Source organism: Lampetra planeri, chromosome 12 (genome assembly GCF_965212315.1).
Source record: "Lampetra planeri chromosome 12, kcLamPlan1.2.h2, whole genome shotgun sequence".
NCBI lineage: Eukaryota > Metazoa > Chordata > Hyperoartia > Petromyzontiformes > Petromyzontidae > Lampetra > Lampetra planeri.
Window position 1 is genome coordinate 2,659,013 of NC_136118.1, and position 12,502 is coordinate 2,671,514.

The 12,502-nt window shown below is 53.4% G+C and overlaps 1 protein-coding gene across 1 annotated transcript in view; it reads right to left on the bottom strand.

The window, feature by feature from the left end:
- LOC144721519 (heparan sulfate glucosamine 3-O-sulfotransferase 1-like) overlaps positions 1–12,004 on the bottom strand; it is a 72,029-nt gene extending 60,025 nt beyond the window's left edge. Inside the window, exon 1 of the mRNA XM_078599189.1 lies at positions 11,673–12,004. The gene's annotated coding sequence lies outside the window, so the exon portion shown is untranslated. The remainder of the gene's footprint in view (positions 1–11,672) is intronic.
- Positions 12,005–12,502: the final 498 nt, after the last annotated feature.

A 12,502-nucleotide genomic window follows, 5' to 3' on the forward strand; every position in this document is an offset into this window, starting at 1 on the left:
TGAGTTGACCTAGGGGTTGCCCAGGACAGATTTAAATAATCGTCACTGGTGTTGGCCATGAGTGGAATTCGAACTTGAGTCGCCAGGTGCGTAGCGCAGCACGCTGACCACTGCGCCACCGCTCCCCACGGATAGATACCCACACACACACACCGAGGTGGTGAGCACGAAGGTCCGTAGCACATTGCGCAAACCGCTCTGCCACCGCCCCAGCCGCAATCTTTCATAAAACAGCCGCCATTTATCACGAAGTGGCGGTGGCATCACTAATGCGCTTGTGCCAGACTAGGTGCACCTTGAGGCCACGTGAAGTCTGGAAGGCCCGCTTTTGGCAGCAGGTCATGGAGCAGACCTAAGTGTTATTGGTTGATTGACTGAGATGACTGGCAGATGTACCACCTGTGTTCCCCAGTGTGTCAACTTGCTACCTTTTAGCCGCCCACCCTCCGCTGTTGTGGGAAGGTGCCTGCCTCCTAAATGCCCAGGAGCGTCCTTCTAGAGACTCCTCCATAGTGGCCGATCTTGACACCGCTCGTACCAGTCATGTGCAAGTGCAATCAGCTCCTTCCTTCTTGTACGGCATCAGTTAATCTCTTCTGTAACCCATGCCGTGCCCGGTGTTGGAAGTGATCAGGAATCAAACTCAGGTGCTTGGGTGCGTGGCGCAGCGCGCCAACTGCCGCGCCTCCACTCCCCACACACGCACACATACGCACAGTCTCTCTTTGTATAAACGCTTTTATAGACGCCTGGTGTTAAAAAAACCCCTCTATCCGCACAGCGATAAATCCGAGCTCCCCAGAGTCCCCGCTTGAGTTGAGAGGCCGCGAGGTCACGACCCCGCTTCCCTCTGCGTCCCGGGGGCGGGAGTGGGGGTGTCTGTGTGGTCTCAACCCAACCCCAAAACCGCAGGAGGAGCACGAGCCTCCTTCATCGGGCCCAACAGTTTTGACTCGCTGCTGGGTAAAAATGGCGTGGAAAGTGAATAGACCTGATGGATTAAAGCGTAAATCTACCTGCAGCACCGCACTCACCTGCACTTCCACCTATACTCACCTGAACTCACCTGTGCTCACCTGCACTTCCGCCTGTGCTCTGCGCTTAATTTATCACTCGATATTTTCCGGAACACTGTTAGGCTGGTTTGGGAGTGGGAATTATCGTTGTAAATAACTACCACGAGAGTTCAAGGCACGCCTATCCATAATAACCATATATTGCTGTACCCGATGTTCCTAAAATCCAATTAGATAGACAAAATAAAGCGAGATGGATGCGCAGGGACAACATAGTTAGGAACTGTTCCACTTGATATAAAGTGCCGTACTGAGCTCTGTAATGGCCGCGTTATAATTACCTCAATAGAGCTAAAACTCACACATCCATTGATTTCTACATATCTGGTTGGATATTACAGGATACAATTACACTCACCAAACCACTTCTCCTCTACACTGTAGAACGTACAATTCACGTATCAACTCACCTCCATTGGAATTGCAAACACTTATGCTACTAAGCTCACCTGCATGGAACTTACAAATACAAAGAACCCCCGTATAGCCTTAACAGACTATTGGGGCAAGTGCTGTTAGTGAGCACCTATGAAGGCCGGCATGGCACGCGAGGGGGTGGGTGGCCAGCACCACGCCTGGCCGCATTTGTCTCCCCAGTGGCGATGTTTACACAGAGGCCCAGGACCGGTTCAAATAATCGTCACCGGTGTTGGCCGTGAGCGGGAATCGAACTCGGGTCGCCAGGTTCGTAGCGCAGCGCTCTTACCGCTACACTACCGCTCCATGGAACTTACAACAACAACAACCACCATTCGCCACTAAGTGGCGGTGACGTCACCACGACGCTTGTGCCAGGCTATGTACACGTTAAGGCCACGTGAAATGTCGAACGCCCGCTGGCAGGAGGTCACGGGGCAGACCCAGGTGCCACAGGTCGACTAACTGAGATGACTGTGATGAACTTACACTCACTGATTCACCTGCACACCTCCACAGACTCGACTTGCACTGACCAAAGCCACTCACGCCGACAATGGAAACGGCCTCGGCTAACAAACTCGCTCGCACTGCATACGACTTGGCGAGCACTCATCTCCCCACTCACGCCTACAGAACCCACGCTCACGTGCTCCGTGGGCAATTTGATATTGGAGTCCGGGGTCGTCCCACGAGTGTACGAGTACAGGTGTTCGAACGGCCGGATTCGAACCCAGGTTTGTCGTCGGTGCTGGCTCGGTGCCTCTGACCTCTGAGCCACCTCGGCTGCTTGTCTCTCCCAGCATCTGCCACCACGCGTACGCAACAACACCGCGGGCGTCGCGAATCTGGGGGGGCGGGGGGGTGGTGGGGACGCGCATCCATCCATTACCCCGACTCGCATAGCGCGCGACCCCCATATGCTTCTACGGCATAACTCCACAGTTTAGGGGGCATTACGAATCCCCCATTAACATGCAATATGCGACGTGCCGGCCAATGGCTCTCCAACGTGCGCTGTGAAGAAGGACCATTATTCTAAATTGTCGCCCATTATATATAATTTTCAGAGTTTTTCTTTTTGTCCAAGGCCACAATGCTATTGACTGATGTGTTGTGTTGGGTGTTGGTACGTGCGCTTGCGCAGCGCGGTCATCGCGGCATCAGCCAACGCCCCCTCGTGTATCGATTCGCACGGAATAAGCAGAAACTCCGCTGAAAATAAAATAGCGTGTGCGTCCGTTGGCCCGTGGTCGTCGCACACCGATATTATTATTATTATTAAGGAGCTCGCGTTCGAGCAAATAAACCCCGCATGCCGACTTTGACATTATGAGTCTCGGCGGTAGCATTTGCCTTACAAGGCTGACCCTGCTGGTGATTGCCCAAAAGGTCGAAACCAGGTCCAGAGTTGGTACTCGCCGCTGGATAATATTGGTGTGGAAAGCCAATAGGCCCATGGATTAAAGCATCATTATATCTCCATGTGGGAGACACAGAATGGAATCGTGATTGTGTTTGCCTTCACCCCATAACTCTCCGCCAACAACCGAGTCGGTGATCGATCGCCCGTGCATTCACGTGGCTCGCGATACGGGCAGCGAGCATCGCGCGACAATATATCGATGTTCGTTGGCGGGTTTGTTTTTGTTGTTGTTGTTGTAATCGTCGTCGTAGTCGTCGATTCATGGAAAAACGACACTGCTCGCTGTTTCGCTTCAACTGACAGGGCGAGTTGAACTGCAGGACAAAACGGGGACGGAAGAGCGATACGAGAAACAATAAAAACTTAACACGTTCGTCCATAACTTCCTCGCCTTAAATAAAACAAAATAAAAACTAAATAGAGAGGCGACGTTTCGGGCAATGACTCTTCTTCATTGCGCATAAATAGCGAGGCTAGAGCGACAGAGTGGGTAGTAGGGGTTGGAGATTGTACCTACCGCCACAATAGGACGTAATGAGAATTTGTTTTATTATTAATGTTGCCTGATGACACCAGCTTCTTGTCGGAAAGGGTAAAACCTCTTCTTACTTTTCATACTTGCTACTGGCAAAAGGTCCCATGACATATTTGCTCACCCCGCGCTATAAATGCTCTAATACGTACATTGTCTTTGTACTGTTGTCTGGCCTGACCCTGGTGAGACTAGGCCATGAAGAAGGATGTCTCTGGTGTAGGCCAATCAGTGTCAAAGACAATACATCAAATATGATCAGAGCATGTTGGTTCTCATGTTCACCACAAAGTACCACGTGTGGTTAATTCAGACTTGATTCTTTACTAAAGATATCCATTTGGTGTTTGAACATCTTAACGCTTCCTGTGTTATTGCCAGGAAGGGTAAAATCAATTATAATTTTTCATACCAGCTTATACATTGGCATCTGGGACAAACAAAATCGATTAGTTTCGAATAGCGGACATTCCTCGACTCGCTGGGGTGCATGAAATCGGGACTACAGCTGCTCTGTAGCTGTGGCGACAGTCTTAGACTACAATGTGCAAGTCGGGCAGCAGCGTGGAGCAGCGAGTGGTAACGATTGTGACCTAACAGCAGTTATCCTCTGGGTTCGCCTCCTCGACTCTGCGCGCTGTGTGTGTGTGTGCACGTTCTCCACCTGCGCCTGCGTGCGTTCCCTCCACGTGCACCGATTTCCTCCCATAAGCGACGAAACAAACAAACTTGCAATGGGAATGCCGGAAAGTTTTCCGTAATTGCTCAATGGGGATGATATACTGTACACGTAGCAGCAACATCGCACAACCCCCTCCCTCCCTACTGAGAAAAAGAAAACACTTGGCAGAAAAAGAGTCGTGAGACTCTTGCGAGGCTTTCCTGAGCAAACAGGCAAAGTGATCCTAATAATGTAAAACGCAACAGTCGCACTGAAATTGAAGGCTCGAGAGGAGAAAATAAAATACAAGCTGGCAAACTAGTCCGTTTCGGCAGCCGCTGCTACGTTCATTAAAACATATCAACAGCTTCATGAACGAATTCTCATTAACACCGAGTCGGGCATCGGAGCTGTTGAGCTGCGTGGTAAGTTGAGGTCTGGAGTGGCTGAACGGCGTGGTTGGTTGTATGAGCGTTAGTGCTGGTAAACTGCGTGTGTGGTGAGTTTAGCTCTTGGGGTTGGTGAGCTATGCGGTGAGCCGTGTAAGCAGGTTGGTGTGGGCCGGAGGTCGTAAGTAACGAATTGGGTAACAGCAACAACAACAAACGCAATATCTCAAGAGCCGCAATGCATGTGGATACGAGACGGCGTCCCTTCAATAAAGAACGTCACTTAGCATCCTTCAAGAGCCGCGCGCGGACTCAGCGAGCCGCAGGGTTTTGCCGACCCCCCCCCCCCCACATCGGCGTTGTGTGGCGGCGTCCTCCGTGTGATGAGGCTACTGAGCGTGACTCCGATGTACTCTCACACGGACGGGACCACAGTTCTCGCGGGCTAAGTAATAAATAGCCCGGCGCAAGGGCCTCCCGCGTGAATACGATTACGTTCGGGTCTTTCGGTACAATGGAGCTTCCGGAGAAATGTTTACCGGCGACAATCGGTCTGAGAATTGTACGAGCCCTGGGTCGGGTTCAACTTTCCGAGGCTCATCAACAGGGTGAGTTTGGGGCCAGTTAAAAAACATAATGCTGATGGAAAAAAAATGTGTATATATTGGTCCCGAAGCACCCATTGTGCTGTTGAATCTACATTCAATTGATGTTGTGTTAATGTGTGTATTTTAAATTATGATATTACCCACGGCCTTCTGCTGCGATATCTGCACCGGTTATGCATTCGCCCCCTCTCCCCCGCCCCAACCCCCATCCTTAATTTTACAACAACAAACCTGCACTCACCAACGTGCTGGATTATGGTCAACCAACCTCCCGACCCCCCCCCCCCATGACCGACACGGCATGCGGAGGGAGGGAGGGAGGCCCTGATCTAGCGGTGGATCGACAACATCGCCGACAAGTCGTGTGGACGTCGTTGTAACGTTACTCGGGTTTCCACTGTTCGCGGGCGTGTTTGTTTTTGAACGGGCAATTACACTGCAGCTGATAACCGTGGATATTTGGCAGGCGGCGATGTCCCACTTAGCGAAAGCGATCAGGCAATTTCACTTAATCAAAACAATAGGGTGCGATTGTGGCTCGCGGTGCTTTAATCACGGGCTACGGCGGGCGACCTTGCAGTAAGGACTTACATAGACAAAGATCCCCCGTGTAGCCTTCAACGGACCGTTGGGGCAAGTGCTGTTCGCAGAGCACCTGTGGAGGCCGGGCACGGCACACGACGGGGATGGGTGGCCAGCACCACGTCCAGCCGTCTTCGTCTTCCCCGTTGCTGGCGTTAATTACACACCACGCCAGGTATTTATGTAAGGCTGAGTCGACCTAGGGGATGCCCAGAACGGGTTCAAATAATCACCACTGTTATATATCGTTGTGAGCGGGAATCGAATTCGAGTCGCCGGGTTTGTATCACAGTGCGCAAACCACTGCACTCCCGCTATACATACAAACATATAAATACTTATGCACGCACGTACATGCATACATGCTTACACGTAAACATTTGAACACACTATGAATAATAACACTCAAGGGTCCACACACACAGGTTTACAAACCCCCGCTTTAGAGCACCATCTATTGGCCATTTCGCGGTCCAGTGGGATTCTGGAATTTCACACATCTCTACGTGACCCACCAACCCTTTGCCTCTAAAGCGTTCCATCATCACATTCACCATCATCATCATCAATCAGCCATGGTCAATCGCCTGCTGGATAAAGGCCTCCTCTCGCGATTCTGTGTTATAAGAATCCACCTAGTACCTGTACATCAGTTGATTTAATTGTTCCAATTCATTATTATTACTTTGTTGTAATGAATGCATTTAACATGCGGCGAAAGCAACGATACGATGTGATTTCGTATTTGAATAAGTGGAGTCATATATCCTGCTTCTAATTGTAAATGCAATGAATGATGATGATGACGGTAGCTCTCACGGTGTGAAGATGATGGAGAGAGAGAGCAGGGGAGAGAGGTAAAGAGAGAGAGAGGGGGGGAGGGGGGGGGGCAGAGAGGACAGAGAGGTTGAATCGTGGAGATGAGAGAGAGGAGGGAGATGAGAGAGAGGAGAGAGATGAGATGGGGGAGGAAGATGAAGAGAGAGGGGAGATTGAGGGAGAGCCACGAGGCAGCCGCGGACAAGTTCAATTCTTCACGAGGGTGTGCGCTCAAGTGAGGGAAGAGAGAGAGAGAGGAGAGAGGGAGGAGGAAGAGCGGAGACATTGACAACTACAGGCAACGTGACAAACAGGAACACGCGGAGCCGACAGAAGCACGCACGGCAGCCTCGCCTCGGGGAAGGAGAAAAAGGCGGAGGTCTTTCTCTCCCGGGTTTTTTTTTTAAATATAAAAATCGCAGCCGTCAGATTCCCCATGGCTCCTCGCTTCGTGACGGCTCCTGACAGGCAAAGCCAAGAAGCTGCGCCTCGCTTCGTCTAGCGCGGGGGCAGAAGACGCCACTGGCATCGTCCGCCTGGTCGCTCGCTCGCTTCGAGAGACGCACGCGCGCGGCCGAGATCGGAGGAGTTCGGGGGCCCCGGATCGGAGGGGGTTCGCGACCCCCATTGTGTCTGAGCTTCATCTCAACACATTGTGGGTCACGGGACCGCGTGGTCACAACCAGGACCCATAAGCAGCGTGCGTCTTGGTTTTGTTTTATCATCACGGTTGCTGAGCACAGAAGCAAAAGACTCCTCCCCCCTCGCCCCCACCTTCAACCACCATAAACGTCAAGCGGCCAGCAACGAACAGCACTATTAAAGTTGTAAGAGATGAAGAGTTGCCACGATTGTTGAATTGAGCAAGGTTATGTTTTATACGAACGAATGAAGAAGACACGGTGGTGGTGATGATGATGGGAGAGGAGCAGTGCCAGGGAGGAAGCATAAAGAGAAGTATTGTGACCTACAGTGTGTTGAGTGCGTGGGTCGGTGAGTGGTAGGTGAGTGGGTGGAAGGGTGAGTGGTCGATGAGTGAGTGCGTTGGTGGGTGAGTGGGTGACCGAGTGGGTGAGTGAGCAGCTTGCTGTGACCTGCAGTGTGGTGAGTGGGTGGGGGAGTGGTAGGTGAGTGGGTGGAAGGGTGAGTGGTAGGTGAGTACGTGGGTGACAGAGTGGGTGAGTGTGCAACTTGCTGTGACCTGCAGTGTGGTGAGTGGGTGGGTGAGTGGTAGGTGAGTGAGTGCGTGGGTGACTGACAGGTGACCGAGTGGGTGAGTGAGCAGCTTGCTGTGACCTGCAGTGTGGTGAGTGGGTAAGTGGGTGGGTGAGTGGTAGGTGAGTGCGTGGGTGAGTGGGTGACTGGCAGGTGAGTAAGTGGGTGACATAGTGGGTGAGTGAGCAGCTTGTTGTGACCTGCAGTGTGGTGAGTGAGATGTTGTGACACGCAAGTGTGCTCGTGGTGGTGGTTGAACGCAGTGTGGGGTGACATCACACAATGTAATGTATGTTGAACTTCTTTCGCAGCGTCTGCAGCCAACCACGCTAATCGGAGGTGCGCCACAAGCGCGAGATTCGCGCGAGTTCCACTGCGGGCAGCGGAACGGCAGTGGCCGCAAAATCTCCGCCGCGCGTCAGCGCTCTGCTCCCTCGTCTCAGCACGCCGCTATGAACCCGCACAGACCGGCGTGGTGAAGTATGGTCAAATAATCCCCTAAACCCGAAGTGCATTGACAAAGGGCTGCACGCGCACGCTTCTGTCCACGTCTTCGTGCACTCTCTCGCACGCGCCTGGACGCTGTTGTACATTGGGGGAGGCACGCGCAGGCAAACTACGCGTTCGTTCGCCAAACGTCCCGAATGTAGCAGCGACCCCTCCTAAAACCCCGGCCCTTGAGACTCAGCGAAGGTTTTTTTTTATTCGATCGTGATCAACCACTGCTGGACGAAGGCCTCCCCTCCCCCATCGGGACGTCGCCATCTCTCGCGACCACACGCCACAAGCCCTCGAGCGCAGTGGCTATGCGTTGCAAGGCCCGCGGGCCATTGACGGCCCCCGGTGGCCTTTTAGTGCGGCCCCCTCGACAATAACGCAAATGGTGAAAAGACTCCCCACCCATCATCATCATCATCATCGTGCTGCTGTCAAACCCCAACGGTTTCAAACGTGTGGCGGCCCTCACACGCTGCTGATGTCTCATCGGCGAAGTGCCCCCCTCTGAAAATCAGTGAAGAGCGCTGCTCTGGTGCCTGCACGCCAGCTGATCGCGGCCCTTCCATCTCCGCGTTGGCCGTTCCCTGGGGGCGCGTCACTCTCCTGGGGCTGCCACTCGGACCTTCGTCTTTGACCGCCGGCCGACAATTCCTCTCAGCGACGGCGTCTCTTACCCAAGCCTACGTCAATTTCATTTTTTGGTGCCGGCTAAATATGACGAATGATACAAATGCATGATTATTGGGAGTAAAAGTAGTAACATCGTTATGTTAGGGGAATGGGCGATGTGTATGGCTGCAGGAGATGAGAGGGTGTGATGTGATTGGAGACGTCACTGGTGAAAGGCAGACGAAGGAGGCAATGTCTTCGGTGAATGTGTCGTCCAATGCTTCGACTTATCTAATGCCGTGGCGTGCGGTGGGGGTAAAGTGTGGCTACTCCCACGTCTTCCCAGTCGTCTGGCCAGCGTGGACGCGTAGGGCCAAAGACCCTCTCGAGGCACTATCCCTCCTTCTCTCTCTCTCTCGAGCTCCCTTCCGTAGAGGCCCTTCCTCCAGCAGTGCTGTGAGCGAGAAATTCCATGGCCGCGCCTTTCACCCATCTACTCGATTGAGTCTGAAGCTCGCGACACGTGCCCGTGGTATGGCGCAATGGGTTCATCATGGCTCCTCCAGCCACTAGAGGCCGCTACGTTTACAACAACATCGCTCGGGCAGAATTAACACAGCAACCCCCCCCCACCACCCCTTGTCTCAAGCCTGCAGGGCTTAAAGCGATGACCCAGCCATGCGTGTGGGAGGAAACCGGCGGTCCCCGGAGAAACGCCACACGTACAGGTGAATAACGCTCAAAGCTCCACACGGCTAGGCTCACGAATGCATATTGATGTACTGCCATCTCATGGCCACCTCGCAGGCAAAGCCTTCGCCATCTGTCATTAGCCAGAGAAGTCTCCCAGGCTCAAAACAAAAACTGCTGAGCTTGCGCGATCAGACGAGATGGCAGTCGGGGTGCGTTTGTCCGCCGAACTGTGCGAACAAGCGGGCGCAGAGCGATGCAGACACCCAGGCAGGGGCAGCAGAAGAGAGGGGGCGAGCCCTGCGTGCAGCTGCGGGTGGGAAGGGACGGGCACGGCACATTGCCGCCCGTGACATCGGCTGAGTCGGTGGCGCGCTGGTTGGAGGCTGGCACAATCCCTGCTGATCAAGCCCAATGGAGTCGAATCCACGGCGGCTGCAGGCTCTTGTTCAATGAACGAATGCCGACCGATACGTTTTCACGTAATATATTCCGCATTTTTATCGCCCATTATTTTAGCGATGTATTTTTTCGTTCTTTAATGATACGTGCCTATCTGTAGATGTGACAATCTTTGTATACGTATATGGCGGTGGAAATATATAGTTAATTATTCACAAATATCGTGTCCGCTCAGCAAAAGCGGCCAAGCGGCATCACACTGAACGGTGCCCCCCCCGCCGCCCCCGCATCCGAAATCTAACCTTCACAATTCCAACTCTCAGGCTGGAGATCATCCCACATCCCCACTGTGCGTGCTCACGGCAAGTTGCCTTCGTCCGCTAAAAAGTTAAAACTTTTTGTTGTTGTTGTTGGTCCTTTCAACGCGTATCTCATCATCGCAGTGACCCCCCACCCACCCACCCCTCTCCTGATCTCCCGACTTCAAGGTTCGCATCGCGGTCCAGGGAGATGCGATCCGACCACGACCGCCTCCCCCACGTGGCGATGTTTTCGTCTTCAGTTTGCGAAACGATCCATTCGACCCGGATTTTTAGAAACTACACAACTCGCCACCACATCCATCAACAACTCTGCCCGGGAACAGAAGACTATATCTCTCTATATATATACTGTGTGTATACTGTGTGTGTATATATTACGTTGCTTTGTGTGATACCCGTGAGCAGTGGTGCACACGCACACACAACAAAAACAAACTCAACACGTTCGCCTCTACTACTTGAAAATAAAAAATAATAATCGGCTACGTTGCGGGCAATGGTTCTGCTTGATCGCACCGGTGCAGTACAAACAAATATATGATCAGGGTAACGTTTCTTTTCTGTAGAAGAGCCAATGACCGAAACGTTGGCTTGCTAGCCTCTATAATTAGTGCTCGTCTGGTAGAAGGCGACAGTGCTGTCGCTGAAGGTGATGAGATTGTTGAATGTGCACCGCGCCAGCGCAGTCAGTTAATTTGTCTGAATTATCATCGCGAGACGGCGCGGAGAACACATTACCATCTCCACCACCACCACCATCACCACCATCATCACCACCAACATCACCACCACCATTACCACCATCACCATCACCACCACCATCACCACCACCATCATCACCACCACCACAACCACCATCACCAACATCACCATCACTACCATCACCACCACCATCACTACCACCACCATCACCACCACCATCCACCTAATCACCGTCGTCGTCGTTATCCTAAGACGGAGACTGTCCCCCGTGAGCCGGTCCGTGTCTCTGTGTGCATGGTCCGTGTGTGTCTCTGTGTACATGGTCCGTGTGCGTGTCTCTGTGTACATGGTCCGTGTGCGTGTCTCTGTGTACATGGTCCGTGTGCGTGTCTCTGTGTGCATGGTCCGTGTGCGCGTCTCTGTGTGCATGGTCCGTGTGTGTGTCTCTGTGTGCATGGTCCGTGTGCGCGTCTCTGTGTGCATGGTCCGTGTGTGTGTCTTTGTGTGCATGGTCCGTGTGTGTGTCTCTGTGTGCATGGGTCACCTGTAACAAACCTGTGAGTAACGTGCTGTCATAGACGGACAGGCAGGCAGATAGATAGACAAGAAAACGGACAAGCCGAAACAGACAGACGGGCAGACAGACGGGTAGACGAACAAGTAGACAGACACGCAGACAGATCGTCATGGAGACAGACAACGGCACGAGCGCTCGCCACCTACCTGGGGCGACCAATGCGCCTGGTTCCCAGAGTCGCTTTGCTTCTCGTTCAGTCGCAGACTCGCGATGAATAAATCTTCACGCCTCGTGCACCAAGAGAGAGACAGAGAGCGAGTCGTGTGCATGTGTGTGTGTGCGAGAAAGATAGAGCTCTGTGCATGTGCGCGTGTGAGTCTCAGCGAGAGAGATGTGCGCGCGCGCGCGCATGTGTAAGAGCGAGAGAGCGAGCGCGAGAGAGCTCTGTGTGTATGTGAGTGTCAGTGAGAGAGGCTGCGGGAGAGCGCGGAGAGAGAGAGAGGAGAGCGCGGAGAGGGACGCGCGTGACAGGCGCGGTCTCGACTCGCGCGCGCGCCCCACGCCGCTCCGCCGAACGCGTGGAAGCGCCAAGGACCTAGCGACCAATGGCGCTCGTGCAGGAGGAGTCTGATGGAGGGGGAGCAGGGGGACGTTGTGCTGGTGGAGGGGGTGGCGGGGGGGAGACGGGGAGGGGGAGCAAGAGGGGATGATTGTGAGGAGCGCACGCGTGGGGTCCGCGATGCGCGTGTCTTTGTGGGGGATGGGAGGATGAGAACAGCCGCGCCCCGATGCGAGCTCCGCGCGAGGAAGAATGGCTCTTCTTACTTCTCCTCCCCTTCCACCTCCACTTCTTCCTCTCCTGCCACCGTCGGCAGCCGTCACCTCCCACAAACTCAGAGACGAAGGTCCTCTACATGCGGATTTAACAGACTGTTGGGGGGAAGTGCTGTTAGCGAGCACTGATGAAGGACGGCATTGCACACGTGGGGGTGGGTGGCCGGGAACACGTGCCCGGCCGCCTTTGTCTCACCATCAC